Source organism: Schistocerca gregaria, chromosome 5, assembly GCF_023897955.1.
Source record: "Schistocerca gregaria isolate iqSchGreg1 chromosome 5, iqSchGreg1.2, whole genome shotgun sequence".
Lineage (NCBI taxonomy): Eukaryota > Metazoa > Arthropoda > Insecta > Orthoptera > Acrididae > Schistocerca > Schistocerca gregaria.
This window is the reverse complement of record NC_064924.1, coordinates 237,715,785-237,733,344: the sequence shown is the minus strand read 5'-3', so window position 1 is coordinate 237,733,344 and position 17,560 is coordinate 237,715,785. Positions and strand designations below refer to the sequence as shown.

The window sequence follows — 17,560 nt, the reverse complement described above, 5'->3', positions numbered from 1 at the left end:
ATCATACAAGAAATTTTTTAAAATCATAGTCTTCTGCGGATTTCGCAACTTATTAAGATTAACTGTTAAGATGTTCCACTGGCTACAGTCGTTAACCATATACACGTAATAACACAGTTAAAAAACAAGAAAATAAAAGAAAAACATGAAATTTGCTTAAAACAAGATAAAACATACAAACTTGCTAGGAGGGGGAGGACATACAATGAGTCACACTAATGGTTACGACCGGCCTCCACGTCCGCCGACCAATCCTGTGACTGACTAGGAAGGGGGGGCGGGGGCGGTGGAGTCCCAGAAACTGTGACGGCACCTTCTGTGGCGGAATGCTCCACGGCGGGCATCTCGACATCCGAAGATAAAGGCGGCACCAAATCGTGGGTGGAAGGGGGGGCACGACGAAGGTGCGAATCTTCGGCCTTTCTTTTGGTTGGAAAGGGGGAAGGTGTCACAGACAAAGGCGGATCCACCGCCATGCCGGAATCGGCATCAGAAGTCGGTTGGCTCAGGAAGGTTTTCAAATGTTGCACCGCGATGTCACGTTTCTGCGTTGCAGCAACAACATCACCCTCCGGCTGAGTGCGGGAAGAGGTCTGCTTTTTCGCGTGGCGCCTGCTGCCTCCCCCCTGAGACGGGCGGTGGCCGAGGTCTACGCCGTCGCGCGTGGCCGGTTGTCGGGAGGTCGGTTGCCCGACCGACCGAACCTGAGGGGGGGCAGGAGAACGCGCCACCGGAGACGGACTCCGATTTTTGTCCGAAAAACCACGCGTATTAAACGAAGCAGAGCTACTGGCACTACGTAAACGTGGGGTGCCAGAAGCTCGAGCGACATTCCGGTCCCTACGCGGTTTCGGTGCAGTAAAAGCTTCACGTTCTACAACAGCACTGGCAGCAGAAAGACTGTCGGGGACGGTAGTAGGAGCAACCGCCGATATGTCGGGTTCCGTAACCGGGACAGTATGCGGAACAATTTCTGCCGACATCGGCACGGATTGCGGTGAGACTTCGTCCACTACCGGTTTTTCAAAAACAGATTCAGTTGTCGCAGCCGCGAGCAAAGAAGGCTCAACAGGAGGTTCAGAAACAGAAACAGAAACAGAGTCACTATCAGGAACAGACGTGTCCATGACGTCAGCGGCGGCCGATACAGGGGGGGCGGCCGCGAGTTGCACACGTGCGGGGGGGGGGGGGCGGATCCTAAACTCGTTGCAGCAACAGAAGCAAAGCTAGGCCCACTTAAAACGTCCTCACGTGGCAACTGAACAGGCTGCCTGCGTTTAGGACAGTTTTGTCGGTAATGACCAACAGCACCGCAAAAGGAACACGTCTGAGGTTGACCACTATAGGTTATAAAAGCACGATGACCGTTAACTAACAAGAAGGACGGAATATGCTGTCGTACTATCATCTTTACACTCCTCACACCGTTTTCGACCTGAAAAACATAGGCGGAAGACCACTTCTCTTTAAAAACAGATAGCACGGTCCCGTACGGCCGCAAATGACGAGATATTGTGTCATTCCGGATTTCAAAAGGCAAGTTGAACACACGAACATTTCGAAGGCCAAACCCACCATGAGAAATAGTCACGTTACTAATGCGACCGTCTAGATGTCGAAATTTACGGATACCATCATTAACATTTACCACGGTATCACACAATTCGGGAGTTTTCAACTTCAAAAACACGGAATTGATAAAAGTATCAAATTGAACTCCGAGAACGTCATCGGTCGACAAACACAATTCCTCAAGTATCCAACGGTGAATTTCGAAAGCTGACGGTTTTCCGACGGAACTATCGAATTCGCATTGCACATTATTTTGTCGTTCTTCACTATTATCATACAACATTGCCATAACTTACGGACTTGATGAAATGTAGCCGCGAGGCAGGAGACAGACGACACGCGAGGCGCCGCCGGCCAAGTCGCACAAGGAAGTACTGCTCGCTCGGCACCGAGGTGTTGCCAGGCGGGCAGACAGCCAAGTACTAACCGGGCCCGATGTTGCTTAACTTCGGTGATCGGACGAGAACCGGTGTATTCAACATGGTATGGCCGTTGGCGTCCTTATACAGTAGCCGCACGGCAGAAGAAGGCTTCGCCTCTCCTCCCAACACACGCAATCGCCGTTTTCGGTGGCACATTTGACGCAAAGCACGTCCTTCCACCTCGAAGGCGACGCGCAGTGCGGCGCGCCGCCACGTGGGTCAGACGCACAACACAGCTGCTCGTTGCACCGCCTGTCATTCGTTTGTTCGACAAAGTATCCATCTCTTGTAGCGACGAAAGGTAAATTTTTGTTTACAAATTTGCCGTTGTGCACTGCTACAAAACAATATGCCCTGACGTATTTCACAACATTTCTGTCACTTCATACTGTTTTGTTATTTCCAGAGACTCTTTGGAAGTCTTCCTCGGCGCACTCTTTTCAAACTGAGTTCCTTAATATCGTATCTTACGATAGTTTAAAATCAGTATGGAAGCATCTTTGTCACATGAGAAAGGTAGCATGAAAAAAGGGCTGGCAGGGGTAGTGACAAGATAGCAAGAAATGAAGACAGAGGGAAGCGTTCTCACCTGCCTGACACTCGTCGCGCTTCCAGATATTTGCGTAATTTGCACGGTTCATTCTCGGCTGTCCCCTTCCGTCCCGACTTGTCCCGACTTAGCTCGACTGCCGCTCGCTGCCGCTCGGGTCGCGGTCCATATGACAGCACAAGTACGAGAAGCATCTGCGAGATGGGCGCGGCCCGAACCGGCGAGTCCGAGGCGCCGTGTGCGGGCGTTCGGAGCTACCAGTGCCGCTCTGTGCTGCGCCGTGCCGTGGAAAGGTGCGAAAACATGCACACAAGACACAGGCTTTTCGGCAAAGTATATATCTCTTGTAGCGACGAAAGGTAAATTTTTGTTTACAAATTTGCCCTTGTGCACTGCTACAAAACAATATGCCCTGACGTTTTTCACAACATTTCTGTCACTTCATACTGTTTTTATTATTCCAGAGACTCTTTGGAAGTCTTCCTTGGCGCACTCTTTTCAAACTGAATTCCTTAATATCGTATCTAACGATAGTTTAAAATCAGTATGGAAGCATCTTTGTCACTTGAGAAAGGTAGCATGAAAAAAGGGCTGGCAGGAGTAGTGACAAGAAAGCAAGAAATGAAGACAGCCAGAGTTCCCAGGCGGTCGCCGATCCGAATACTGACGTTGTTGCTTTTCTTCGGTGGTCAGACGGGAACAGGTCTTTCTTTAATGTAGTTAGTTTTTGGAATTTAGTGCTCCTACAAAACAGTACTCTCTGACGCGTTTCAAGAGCACATCTGTCGATTCGCAGTGTTTCGTTATTTTCAACGAGATCCTAGCACTCTTCCTCCGCGCATTCTTGTTCAAACTGAGTTCATTACTGTAATTTCGCATCTTACGTTTAATACAGTAGTTTAAAATGCTTGTGGAAGCATCTTTGTCGCACCTGAGAGTTTTTCATGAAAAGAGGGCTGGCAGGTGTAGTGACATAAAATCTAAAAGAAGAGAGGGAGCCAACAGCACTTTTTTTTCATAAATTAAATAGGCCTGCAACACGTGAAAACGAAATGTGATAAATGCCTCCCATTTATACGCCAAAAACTGAAAGAGGAAACGGAAAAGATAAGGCGGATTCACACCGTAACAATCGATGATGACGACTGTCCAAAGGGAACACAAAACATTTGTACGCAACCAGGACGACGCATCCACCGGAAAAGGAAAGTCATTGTCGGTCGGGCATCGAGCGTGGCTGGCAGGCGGCGGCAATGAGGGCAGGGGTCAATTAGTCTGAGGCCTGGCCACAGTGTCGCCCCCACACCCGTCATCACTCATATCGACCGTAAAACAAAACTATATTTCATGTATGAAAAAAAAGAGAAATCGCAACAGCCTAGGTATAGTAAAAACAACATGAAACAAAACGCTATTTTAAAGCGCCGGTAATCCCGGTGTGAAATCCCACACCGACGAAAGGTTCCAAAACTGCCGAGCGCAGACACGTGACGAGAAGTGGGAGCGCTCGACAGTAAAAGAAATGAAAAAAGAAAAAAGGAAAAAAAATAACGCAAACAGTCACCACTAGAAACTAGAACTGAAACATCAGTAAAGAATCTCGTCACGCCACATACGGGGAAAAAAAAGAAAAAAGAAACTAATAATACCGACACTCATGCCAAACAAGAAGTTTGGCAATAACGTCCAGAAAAAACTGAAAAGACTTCTGATGTCGTTCGATAGTCAATTTTCGGCAATTTTCGTTCCAGAAAACATAGAGAAAGTCGCATTTATTCATATTGTGTCGCTTAAGGCAATTTGAAAATACGAGACAATAACATCCATGTTATGCAGGTACCGACATACGCGCAAAAGCATGCGCCAGTGCGACCTGCAAAAAATTTGCAAAATTTTGCCGATAATGTGGCGATGTCTGAATCTGAGAATGTTGGGTCCATAAAAAGGTAAGGAAGTCCAAATCGGTACACAACTTTAAAGAGAAAATAGCAAAAACTGTTTGGCCAAAGATCCACACCGTGGCATTTCGCTTGGTGGTGGGGTAGACGACACACTGCGGAATTAATACATCATCCACAGTAACGGTTCGAGCGTCCACCCGCTGAATCAGGCGAATCATATCCCTGGCGACGTCCCAAACACGGCGGAAGCGGTCACACGCAAAGCGGTGTTCAAGAGTATCGTCGACAGTACACACGTCACACACTCCAGATGGGATAAGGTTGATGGAATGAAGTTTGGAGTTGGTGGGGATGGTGCGATGCACCACCTTGTACCATGCAGCGTGTACGGAAGCCGGGAGGACTTTGTTGGCGAGGTTTTGCCACACTGCCACCCAGTTGCAGCGTGGCAATCGATACTCCCACTTGCAACGAATAGGAGGTCCGCGTATAGCATCGCAGACAGCGCTAACCGTGTGGGCGGAGATGTCACGAAGTGTCAGGTAACTATTATCGAAATAGTAGCGGCGCACGTAAGAAAGATAAAACGGGATGTGCGACACAGAAACAGGTGCCACTTCAGAATGAGGACGATAACGATTAAAAACAACCGCGGTGGGACTGCAAGGTGCCTTCTGCATAACAGCGGTAATTCTCTTCCACAGGAGAGCCGCACATTTGGCTGAAAAATCGACAAGTCCCAAACCGCCGTCGGACAGGCCCAAGGTACAGACAGCATGTGACACCTTAAAAATCTCCCCCCTCCATAAAAACCAGTAAATCGCCTGTGTGATGGCGCGCCCCAATTGCTTGGGTACCGGGAGAACCTGCGCAAGGTACCACGCCCTTGCCAAGAAGTTATTATTTATTAAATGCACCTTTTCCCGAAGGGCCAAATTTCGGACCGCATGGATCTTGACAACAGCACGAATCCGATGCAGCGTAGGCCGCCAATTGAGTGCTTCCATCTGCTGTGGATTCGAGGATAAAAGGACTCCAAGAACTTTATGCTGCTGCTGTACACAGAACCAGTCCCTACGAAGGGTACGTGCGCGGGCGGTGAGCGGTAAAAGAACAGTTTTCTGTGTATTGACAATCGCCCCCGTAGCTTGTTCAAAGTTGTGCAGAACGACTTGCAACCTGTCAACATCGTCTAAATGCTCAATAAATACGCCAAGGTCATCAGCGTATGCTTTACAAACCAATCTGGTAGTCCCCATCTGAATGCCGCGACATTCCTGACCGATATAGCGGAGGAGGGGATCCAGCGCAATGGCAAAAAGCGCCATGGAAAGCGGACACCCTTGCCGCACGGAGCGACCTACACGAAAAGCAGGAGTAAGACGACCATTAACACAGATGCGTGACGTAGCATTTTGCAACAGATGCGTCACTAATTTGGTAAATTTATAACCAAACCCCATGCGTACCAAAACCTGACGCAAATAAAAATGACTAATACGGTCAAAGGCATTCTTAAAATCAACTAATAAAATCGCCGCAGTCCGAAGCCGAGCACTTTTTACATAACCAATGCAGTCCCTGTAAGCAAGGATAGCGTCAAAGATATTCCGATCGCGCACCGCACACGTTTGCTGAGGACTAAGTACCGCCGGCAAAATGTTTTTAAGTCGCTGAGCGACGCAGCGCGTGACGATCTTGTAGTCAACATTTAATAAAGTAATCGGACGGACAGCGTCGATATTTGGCACAGCATTGGATTTGGGAACGAGCGTCACAACCCCCTCCACAAAGGCAGCTGGTACAGTCACACCATTTCGAATATCATTTACCAAATCTACTAAAATCTCACTAAAAAGATGAAAAAATTTCAAATAAAATTCCGCAGGAATCCCATCTGGGCCTGGAGACTTCCCGTTGGGACTCCGCCGAACGGCATCGAGAACTTCATCAGACGTAAAGGCGTCAGTTAAATGATTCCTGTCCGGGCGAGTTAAAACATGGGGTACAGTCTGCAAAAAATCTCGCAACGCGTCGGAATCCACATCAACAGCACGGAAAAGTGAAGCGAAATGTTCAAAAATATCTGTTTCAATTTCCGACTGTACAGAAGTTCGATCGCCATTTCGCAGCCGCCAAACATTAATCTTCAAACGTTCACGGCGTTTGCGTTCCCTGTGTAAATGGTAAATGGACAGAGGTTCCCCAGTAACAAGTCCCGCAGGCTGACTTCGGACGGTCACCCCATCACTAACGGCACGCATGTCAAGTAAAAGCTTTGCTTGAAATTGCTTCAGAGTAGGCAACAACTCGGGCTGTGACGTCACCCGCAACGCTAAGTCCCGTAAACAAGCCTGGCGGAAGCGAGCCGTTGCCCGACGCCAGCGTGCCGCCTCACGGCTGTAATCAATTAAAAATTTCCTAATCGCCGGTTTAACTATCGCAACCCACCACTCAATGGTGCTACTATGACCGCCTCGAGTCCGCAACAACCGTTGCCATATACGGTTAAAACAAGTCACAAAATGGTCGTCATTGAGTAAACTGCAATTGAACTTCCACAAATTGGTACGGCGAGGAACACACAAACGAGGCAATAAAAGACGACAGGAGTAACTGGAGTGGTCAGAAAATACGACAGGAGTCACGTCAGCACTACAAATACGGGCAGACAGCTGCCTAGACACATAAATCCGATCGAGGCGGCTACGCCCGGTACCGTAAAAATAGGTGAAGTAGGTGAAATCCGGGTGTAAAACACGCCACGTGTCGAGCAGCTGAAAACTAGTGACTAAAGTACCCAGTTCGTGACATTTGTTTGGACGCGGCTCTTGATCGCTGTCGTCTAAAACACAATTAAAATCACCCCCAACGATTAAAGTATCGACATTCCTGGATAGAAGCTGACACAAATCTCTACCATAAAATTCAGCCCTGGCCGGTTTAACATTTCCTGACGGAGCGTACACATTTACAAACACAATTCCAAAAATGGTGCAAGCAACAGCGCGACCGTTCGGTAAAATGTCAACGTTAGATATTGGTAAGCCAGAACGCACTAAAATTGCAGTGCCCGTATCGTTATCAGGGGCAATATTATCAATCACAGTAAAATCAGTAAAATCATGCAAAAACAAAAGCGCTTCACAAGTCACCTCCTGTAAAAAAGCGACGTGACAGTTATTATCATACAAGAAATTTTTTAAAATCATAGTCTTCTGCGGATTTCGCAACTTATTAAGATTAACTGTTAAGATGTTCCACTGGCTACAGTCGTTAACCATATACACGTAATAACACAGTTAAAAAACAAGAAAATAAAAGAAAAACATGAAATTTGCTTAAAACAAGATAAAACATACAAACTTGCTAGGAGGGGGAGGACATACAATGAGTCACACTAATGGTTACGACCGGCCTCCACGTCCGCCGACCAATCCTGTGACTGACTAGGAAGGGGGGGCGGGGGCGGTGGAGTCCCAGAAACTGTGACGGCACCTTCTGTGGCGGAATGCTCCACGGCGGGCATCTCGACATCCGAAGATAAAGGCGGCACCAAATCGTGGGTGGAAGGGGGGGCACGACGAAGGTGCGAATCTTCGGCCTTTCTTTTGGTTGGAAAGGGGGAAGGTGTCACAGACAAAGGCGGATCCACCGCCATGCCGGAATCGGCATCAGAAGTCGGTTGGCTCAGGAAGGTTTTCAAATGTTGCACCGCGATGTCACGTTTCTGCGTTGCAGCAACAACATCACCCTCCGGCTGAGTGCGGGAAGAGGTCTGCTTTTTCGCGTGGCGCCTGCTGCCTCCCCCCTGAGACGGGCGGTGGCCGAGGTCTACGCCGTCGCGCGTGGCCGGTTGTCGGGAGGTCGGTTGCCCGACCGACCGAACCTGAGGGGGGGCAGGAGAACGCGCCACCGGAGACGGACTCCGATTTTTGTCCGAAAAACCACGCGTATTAAACGAAGCAGAGCTACTGGCACTACGTAAACGTGGGGTGCCAGAAGCTCGAGCGACATTCCGGTCCCTACGCGGTTTCGGTGCAGTAAAAGCTTCACGTTCTACAACAGCACTGGCAGCAGAAAGACTGTCGGGGACGGTAGTAGGAGCAACCGCCGATATGTCGGGTTCCGTAACCGGGACAGTATGCGGAACAATTTCTGCCGACATCGGCACGGATTGCGGTGAGACTTCGTCCACTACCGGTTTTTCAAAAACAGATTCAGTTGTCGCAGCCGCGAGCAAAGAAGGCTCAACAGGAGGTTCAGAAACAGAAACAGAAACAGAGTCACTATCAGGAACAGACGTGTCCATGACGTCAGCGGCGGCCGATACAGGGGGGGCGGCCGCGAGTTGCACACGTGCGGGGGGGGGGGGGGCGGATCCTAAACTCGTTGCAGCAACAGAAGCAAAGCTAGGCCCACTTAAAACGTCCTCACGTGGCAACTGAACAGGCTGCCTGCGTTTAGGACAGTTTTGTCGGTAATGACCAACAGCACCGCAAAAGGAACACGTCTGAGGTTGACCACTATAGGTTATAAAAGCACGATGACCGTTAACTAACAAGAAGGACGGAATATGCTGTCGTACTATCATCTTTACACTCCTCACACCGTTTTCGACCTGAAAAACATAGGCGGAAGACCACTTCTCTTTAAAAACAGATAGCACGGTCCCGTACGGCCGCAAATGACGAGATATTGTGTCATTCCGGATTTCAAAAGGCAAGTTGAACACACGAACATTTCGAAGGCCAAACCCACCATGAGAAATAGTCACGTTACTAATGCGACCGTCTAGATGTCGAAATTTACGGATACCATCATTAACATTTACCACGGTATCACACAATTCGGGAGTTTTCAACTTCAAAAACACGGAATTGATAAAAGTATCAAATTGAACTCCGAGAACGTCATCGGTCGACAAACACAATTCCTCAAGTATCCAACGGTGAATTTCGAAAGCTGACGGTTTTCCGACGGAACTATCGAATTCGCATTGCACATTATTTTGTCGTTCTTCACTATTATCATACAACATTGCCATAACTTACGGACTTGATGAAATGTAGCCGCGAGGCAGGAGACAGACGACACGCGAGGCGCCGCCGGCCAAGTCGCACAAGGAAGTACTGCTCGCTCGGCACCGAGGTGTTGCCAGGCGGGCAGACAGCCAAGTACTAACCGGGCCCGATGTTGCTTAACTTCGGTGATCGGACGAGAACCGGTGTATTCAACATGGTATGGCCGTTGGCGTCCTTATACAGTAGCCGCACGGCAGAAGAAGGCTTCGCCTCTCCTCCCAACACACGCAATCGCCGTTTTCGGTGGCACATTTGACGCAAAGCACGTCCTTCCACCTCGAAGGCGACGCGCAGTGCGGCGCGCCGCCACGTGGGTCAGACGCACAACACAGCTGCTCGTTGCACCGCCTGTCATTCGTTTGTTCGACAAAGTATCCATCTCTTGTAGCGACGAAAGGTAAATTTTTGTTTACAAATTTGCCGTTGTGCACTGCTACAAAACAATATGCCCTGACGTATTTCACAACATTTCTGTCACTTCATACTGTTTTGTTATTTCCAGAGACTCTTTGGAAGTCTTCCTCGGCGCACTCTTTTCAAACTGAGTTCCTTAATATCGTATCTTACGATAGTTTAAAATCAGTATGGAAGCATCTTTGTCACATGAGAAAAGTAGCATGAAAAAAGGGCTGGCAGGGGTAGTGACAAGATAGCAAGAAATGAAGACAGAGGGAAGCGTTCTCACCTGCCTGACACTCGTCGCGCTTCCAGATATTTGCGTAATTTGCACGGTTCATTCTCGGCTGTCCCCTTCCGTCCCGACTTGTCCCGACTTAGCTCGACTGCCGCTCGCTGCCGCTCGGGTCGCGGTCCATATGACAGCACAAGTACGAGAAGCATCTGCGAGATGGGCGCGGCCCGAACCGGCGAGTCCGAGGCGCCGTGTGCGGGCGTTCGGAGCTACCAGTGCCGCTCTGTGCTGCGCCATGCCGTGGAAAGGTGCGAAAACATGCACACAAGACACAGGCTTTTCGGCAAAGTATATATCTCTTGTAGCGACGAAAGGTAAATTTTTGTTTACAAATTTGCCCTTGTGCACTGCTACAAAACAATATGCCCTGACGTTTTTCACAACATTTCTGTCACTTCATACTGTTTTTATTATTCCAGAGACTCTTTGGAAGTCTTCCTTGGCGCACTCTTTTCAAACTGAATTCCTTAATATCGTATCTAACGATAGTTTAAAATCAGTATGGAAGCATCTTTGTCACTTGAGAAAGGTAGCATGAAAAAAGGGCTGGCAGGAGTAGTGACAAGAAAGCAAGAAATGAAGACAGCCAGAGTTCCCAGGCGGTCGCCGATCCGAATACTGACGTTGTTGCTTTTCTTCGGTGGTCAGACGGGAACAGGTCTTTCTTTAATGTAGTTAGTTTTTGGAATTTAGTGCTCCTACAAAACAGTACTCTCTGACGCGTTTCAAGAGCACATCTGTCGATTCGCAGTGTTTCGTTATTTTCAACGAGATCCTAGCACTCTTCCTCCGCGCATTCTTGTTCAAACTGAGTTCATTACTGTAATTTCGCATCTTACGTTTAATACAGTAGTTTAAAATGCTTGTGGAAGCATCTTTGTCGCACCTGAGAGTTTGCATGAAAAGAGGGCTGGCAGGTGTAGTGACATAAAATTTAAAAGAAGAGAGGGAGCCAACAGCACCCGGTGTTCCCAGGCGGTCACCCATCCAAGTACTAACCGGGCCCGATGTTGCTTAACTTCGGTGATCGGACGAGAACCGGTGTATTCAACATGGTATGGCCGTTGGCGTCCTTATACAGTAGCCGCACGGCAGAAGAAGGCTTCGCCTCTCCTCCCAACACACGCAATCGCCGTTTTCGGTGGCACATTTGACGCAAAGCACGTCCTTCCACCTCGAAGGCGACGCGCAGTGCGGCGCGCCGCCACGTGGGTCAGACGCACAACACAGCTGCTCGTTGCACCGCCTGTCATTCGTTTGTTCGACAAAGTATCCATCTCTTGTAGCGACGAAAGGTAAATTTTTGTTTACAAATTTGCCGTTGTGCACTGCTACAAAACAATATGCCCTGACGTATTTCACAACATTTCTGTCACTTCATACTGTTTTGTTATTTCCAGAGACTCTTTGGAAGTCTTCCTCGGCGCACTCTTTTCAAACTGAATTCCTTAATATCGTATCTAACGATAGTTTAAAATCAGTATGGAAGCATCTTTGTCACTTGAGAAAGGTAGCATGAAAAAAGGGCTGGCAGGAGTAGTGACAAGAAAGCAAGAAATGAAGACAGCCAGAGTTCCCAGGCGGTCGCCGATCCGAATACTGACGTTGTTGCTTTTCTTCGGTGGTCAGACGGGAACAGGTCTTTCTTTAATGTAGTTAGTTTTTGGAATTTAGTGCTCCTACAAAACAGTACTCTCTGACGCGTTTCAAGAGCACATCTGTCGATTCGCAGTGTTTCGTTATTTTCAACGAGATCCTAGCACTCTTCCTCCGCGCATTCTTGTTCAAACTGAGTTCATTACTGTAATTTCGCATCTTACGTTTAATACAGTAGTTTAAAATGCTTGTGGAAGCATCTTTGTCGCACCTGAGAGTTTGCATGAAAAGAGGGCTGGCAGGTGTAGTGACATAAAATTTAAAAGAAGAGAGGGAGCCAACAGCACCCGGTGTTCCCAGGCGGTCACCCATCCAAGTACTAACCGGGCCCGATGTTGCTTAACTTCGGTGATCGGACGAGAACCGGTGTATTCAACATGGTATGGCCGTTGGCGTCCTTATACAGTAGCCGCACGGCAGAAGAAGGCTTCGCCTCTCCTCCCAACACACGCAATCGCCGTTTTCGGTGGCACATTTGACGCAAAGCACGTCCTTCCACCTCGAAGGCGACGCGCAGTGCGGCGCGCCGCCACGTGGGTCAGACGCACAACACAGCTGCTCGTTGCACCGCCTGTCATTCGTTTGTTCGACAAAGTATCCATCTCTTGTAGCGACGAAAGGTAAATTTTTGTTTACAAATTTGCCGTTGTGCACTGCTACAAAACAATATGCCCTGACGTATTTCACAACATTTCTGTCACTTCATACTGTTTTGTTATTTCCAGAGACTCTTTGGAAGTCTTCCTCGGCGCACTCTTTTCAAACTGAGTTCCTTAATATCGTATCTTACGATAGTTTAAAATCAGTATGGAAGCATCTTTGTCACATGAGAAAGGTAGCATGAAAAAAGGGCTGGCAGGGGTAGTGACAAGATAGCAAGAAATGAAGACAGAGGGAAGCGTTCTCACCTGCCTGACACTCGTCGCGCTTCCAGATATTTGCGTAATTTGCACGGTTCATTCTCGGCTGTCCCCTTCCGTCCCGACTTGTCCCGACTTAGCTCGACTGCCGCTCGCTGCCGCTCGGGTCGCGGTCCATATGACAGCACAAGTACGAGAAGCATCTGCGAGATGGGCGCGGCCCGAACCGGCGAGTCCGAGGCGCCGTGTGCGGGCGTTCGGAGCTACCAGTGCCGCTCTGTGCTGCGCCATGCCGTGGAAAGGTGCGAAAACATGCACACAAGACACAGGCTTTTCGGCAAAGTATATATCTCTTGTAGCGACGAAAGGTAAATTTTTGTTTACAAATTTGCCCTTGTGCACTGCTACAAAACAATATGCCCTGACGTTTTTCACAACATTTCGGTCACTTCATACTGTTTTTATTATTCCAGAGACTCTTTGGAAGTCTTCCTTGGCGCACTCTTTTCAAACTGAATTCCTTAATATCGTATCTAACGATAGTTTAAAATCAGTATGGAAGCATCTTTGTCACTTGAGAAAGGTAGCATGAAAAAAGGGCTGGCAGGAGTAGTGACAAGAAAGCAAGAAATGAAGACAGCCAGAGTTCCCAGGCGGTCGCCGATCCGAATACTGACGTTGTTGCTTTTCTTCGGTGGTCAGACGGGAACAGGTCTTTCTTTAATGTAGTTAGTTTTTGGAATTTAGTGCTCCTACAAAACAGTACTCTCTGACGCGTTTCAAGAGCACATCTGTCGATTCGCAGTGTTTCGTTATTTTCAACGAGATCCTAGCACTCTTCCTCCGCGCATTCTTGTTCAAACTGAGTTCATTACTGTAATTTCGCATCTTACGTTTAATACAGTAGTTTAAAATGCTTGTGGAAGCATCTTTGTCGCACCTGAGAGTTTGCATGAAAAGAGGGCTGGCAGGTGTAGTGACATAAAATTTAAAAGAAGAGAGGGAGCCAACAGCACCCGGTGTTCCCAGGCGGTCACCCATCCAAGTACTAACCGGGCCCGATGTTGCTTAACTTCGGTGATCGGACGAGAACCGGTGTATTCAACATGGTATGGCCGTTGGCGTCCTTATACAGTAGCCGCACGGCAGAAGAAGGCTTCGCCTCTCCTCCCAACACACGCAATCGCCGTTTTCGGTGGCACATTTGACGCAAAGCACGTCCTTCCACCTCGAAGGCGACGCGCAGTGCGGCGCGCCGCCACGTGGGTCAGACGCACAACACAGCTGCTCGTTGCACCGCCTGTCATTCGTTTGTTCGACAAAGTATCCATCTCTTGTAGCGACGAAAGGTAAATTTTTGTTTACAAATTTGCCGTTGTGCACTGCTACAAAACAATATGCCCTGACGTATTTCACAACATTTCTGTCACTTCATACTGTTTTGTTATTTCCAGAGACTCTTTGGAAGTCTTCCTCGGCGCACTCTTTTCAAACTGAGTTCCTTAATATCGTATCTTACGATAGTTTAAAATCAGTATGGAAGCATCTTTGTCACATGAGAAAGGTAGCATGAAAAAAGGGCTGGCAGGGGTAGTGACAAGATAGCAAGAAATGAAGACAGAGGGAAGCGTTCTCACCTGCCTGACACTCGTCGCGCTTCCAGATATTTGCGTAATTTGCACGGTTCATTCTCGGCTGTCCCCTTCCGTCCCGACTTGTCCCGACTTAGCTCGACTGCCGCTCGCTGCCGCTCGGGTCGCGGTCCATATGACAGCACAAGTACGAGAAGCATCTGCGAGATGGGCGCGGCCCGAACCGGCGAGTCCGAGGCGCCGTGTGCGGGCGTTCGGAGCTACCAGTGCCGCTCTGTGCTGCGCCATGCCGTGGAAAGGTGCGAAAACATGCACACAAGACACAGGCTTTTCGGCAAAGTATATATCTCTTGTAGCGACGAAAGGTAAATTTTTGTTTACAAATTTGCCCTTGTGCACTGCTACAAAACAATATGCCCTGACGTTTTTCACAACATTTCTGTCACTTCATACTGTTTTTATTATTCCAGAGACTCTTTGGAAGTCTTCCTTGGCGCACTCTTTTCAAACTGAATTCCTTAATATCGTATCTAACGATAGTTTAAAATCAGTATGGAAGCATCTTTGTCACTTGAGAAAGGTAGCATGAAAAAAGGGCTGGCAGGAGTAGTGACAAGAAAGCAAGAAATGAAGACAGCCAGAGTTCCCAGGCGGTCGCCGATCCGAATACTGACGTTGTTGCTTTTCTTCGGTGGTCAGACGGGAACAGGTCTTTCTTTAATGTAGTTAGTTTTTGGAATTTAGTGCTCCTACAAAACAGTACTCTCTGACGCGTTTCAAGAGCACATCTGTCGATTCGCAGTGTTTCGTTATTTTCAACGAGATCCTAGCACTCTTCCTCCGCGCATTCTTGTTCAAACTGAGTTCATTACTGTAATTTCGCATCTTACGTTTAATACAGTAGTTTAAAATGCTTGTGGAAGCATCTTTGTCGCACCTGAGAGTTTGCATGAAAAGAGGGCTGGCAGGTGTAGTGACATAAAATTTAAAAGAAGAGAGGGAGCCAACAGCACCCGGTGTTCCCAGGCGGTCACCCATCCAAGTACTAACCGGGCCCGATGTTGCTTAACTTCGGTGATCGGACGAGAACCGGTGTATTCAACATGGTATGGCCGTTGGCGTCCTTATACAGTAGCCGCACGGCAGAAGAAGGCTTCGCCTCTCCTCCCAACACACGCAATCGCCGTTTTCGGTGGCACATTTGACGCAAAGCACGTCCTTCCACCTCGAAGGCGACGCGCAGTGCGGCGCGCCGCCACGTGGGTCAGACGCACAACACAGCTGCTCGTTGCACCGCCTGTCATTCGTTTGTTCGACAAAGTATCCATCTCTTGTAGCGACGAAAGGTAAATTTTTGTTTACAAATTTGCCGTTGTGCACTGCTACAAAACAATATGCCCTGACGTATTTCACAACATTTCTGTCACTTCATACTGTTTTGTTATTTCCAGAGACTCTTTGGAAGTCTTCCTCGGCGCACTCTTTTCAAACTGAGTTCCTTAATATCGTATCTTACGATAGTTTAAAATCAGTATGGAAGCATCTTTGTCACATGAGAAAGGTAGCATGAAAAAAGGGCTGGCAGGGGTAGTGACAAGATAGCAAGAAATGAAGACAGAGGGAAGCGTTCTCACCTGCCTGACACTCGTCGCGCTTCCAGATATTTGCGTAATTTGCACGGTTCATTCTCGGCTGTCCCCTTCCGTCCCGACTTGTCCCGACTGCCGCTCGCTGCCGCTCGGGTCGCGGTCCATATGACAGCACAAGTACGAGAAGCATCTGCGAGATGGGCGCGGCCCGAACCGGCGAGTCCGAGGCGCCGTGTGCGGGCGTTCGGAGCTACCAGTGCCACTCTGTGCTGCGCCATGCCGTGGAAAGGTGCGAAAACATGCACACAAGACACAGGCTTTTCGGCAAAGTATATATCTCTTGTAGCGACGAAAGGTAAATTTTTGTTTACAAATTTGCCCTTGTGCACTGCTACAAAACAATATGCCCTGACGTTTTTCACAACATTTCTGTCACTTCACACTGTTTTTATTATTCCAGAGACTCTTTGGAAGTCTTCCTTGGCGCACTCTTTTCAAACTGAATTCCTTAATATCGTATCTAACGATAGTTTAAAATCAGTATGGAAGCATCTTTGTCACTTGAGAAAGGTAGCATGAAAAAAGGGCTGGCAGGAGTAGTGACAAGAAAGCAAGAAATGAAGACAGCCAGAGTTCCCAGGCGGTCGCCGATCCGAATACTGACGTTGTTGCTTTTCTTCAGTGGTCAGACGGGAACAGGTCTTTCTTTAATGTAGTTAGTTTTTGGAATTTAGTGCTCCTACAAAACAGTACTCTCTGACGCGTTTCAAGAGCACATCTGTCGATTCGCAGTGTTTCGTTATTTTCAACGAGATCCTAGCACTCTTCCTCCGCGCATTCTTGTTCAAACTGAGTTCATTACTGTAATTTCGCATCTTACGTTTAATACAGTAGTTTAAAATGCTTGTGGAAGCATCTTTGTCGCACCTGAGAGTTTGCATGAAAAGAGGGCTGGCAGGTGTAGTGACATAAAATTTAAAAGAAGAGAGGGAGCCAACAGCACCCGGTGTTCCCAGGCGGTCACCCATCCAAGTACTAACCGGGCCCGATGTTGCTTAACTTCGGTGATCGGACGAGAACCGGTGTATTCAACATGGTATGGCCGTTGGCGTCCTTATACAGTAGCCGCACGGCAGAAGAAGGCTTCGCCTCTCCTCCCAACACACGCAATCGCCGTTTTCGGTGGCACATTTGACGCAAAGCACGTCCTTCCACCTCGAAGGCGACGCGCAGTGCGGCGCGCCGCCACGTGGGTCAGACGCACAACACAGCTGCTCGTTGCACCGCCTGTCATTCGTTTGTTCGACAAAGTATCCATCTCTTGTAGCGACGAAAGGTAAATTTTTGTTTACAAATTTGCCGTTGTGCACTGCTACAAAACAATATGCCCTGACGTATTTCACAACATTTCTGTCACTTCATACTGTTTTGTTATTTCCAGAGACTCTTTGGAAGTCTTCCTCGGCGCACTCTTTTCAAACTGAGTTCCTTAATATCGTATCTTACGATAGTTTAAAATCAGTATGGAAGCATCTTTGTCACATGAGAAAGGTAGCATGAAAAAAGGGCTGGCAGGGGTAGTGACAAGATAGCAAGAAATGAAGACAGAGGGAAGCGTTCTCACCTGCCTGACACTCGTCGCG

General features: G+C 48.3%; 5 non-coding genes and 2 pseudogenes across 5 annotated transcripts; all 7 read right to left on the bottom strand.

Annotated features, from left to right (window-relative positions):
- Positions 1-1,951: 1,951 nt before the first annotated feature.
- Positions 1,952-2,069, bottom strand: LOC126274536 (5S ribosomal RNA; annotated as a pseudogene).
- Positions 2,070-9,582: 7,513 nt separating this feature from the next.
- Positions 9,583-9,700, bottom strand: LOC126274535 (5S ribosomal RNA; annotated as a pseudogene).
- Positions 9,701-11,170: 1,470 nt separating this feature from the next.
- On the bottom strand, positions 11,171-11,289 carry LOC126275003 (5S ribosomal RNA). The gene has a single exon (XR_007550541.1). It is a non-coding gene; the product is annotated as a 5S ribosomal RNA (ribosomal RNA).
- An 862-nt stretch (positions 11,290-12,151) lies between these two features.
- Positions 12,152-12,270, bottom strand: LOC126275002 (5S ribosomal RNA). The gene has a single exon (XR_007550540.1). It is a non-coding gene; the product is annotated as a 5S ribosomal RNA (ribosomal RNA).
- A 1,470-nt stretch (positions 12,271-13,740) lies between these two features.
- On the bottom strand, positions 13,741-13,859 carry LOC126275001 (5S ribosomal RNA). The gene has a single exon (XR_007550539.1). It is a non-coding gene; the product is annotated as a 5S ribosomal RNA (ribosomal RNA).
- Positions 13,860-15,329: 1,470 nt separating this feature from the next.
- Positions 15,330-15,448, bottom strand: LOC126274999 (5S ribosomal RNA). Its single transcript, XR_007550537.1, has one exon. It is a non-coding gene; the product is annotated as a 5S ribosomal RNA (ribosomal RNA).
- Positions 15,449-16,908: 1,460 nt separating this feature from the next.
- LOC126274998 (5S ribosomal RNA) lies at positions 16,909-17,027 on the bottom strand. Its single transcript, XR_007550536.1, has one exon. It is a non-coding gene; the product is annotated as a 5S ribosomal RNA (ribosomal RNA).
- Between the last annotated feature and the right edge of the window lie 533 nt (positions 17,028-17,560).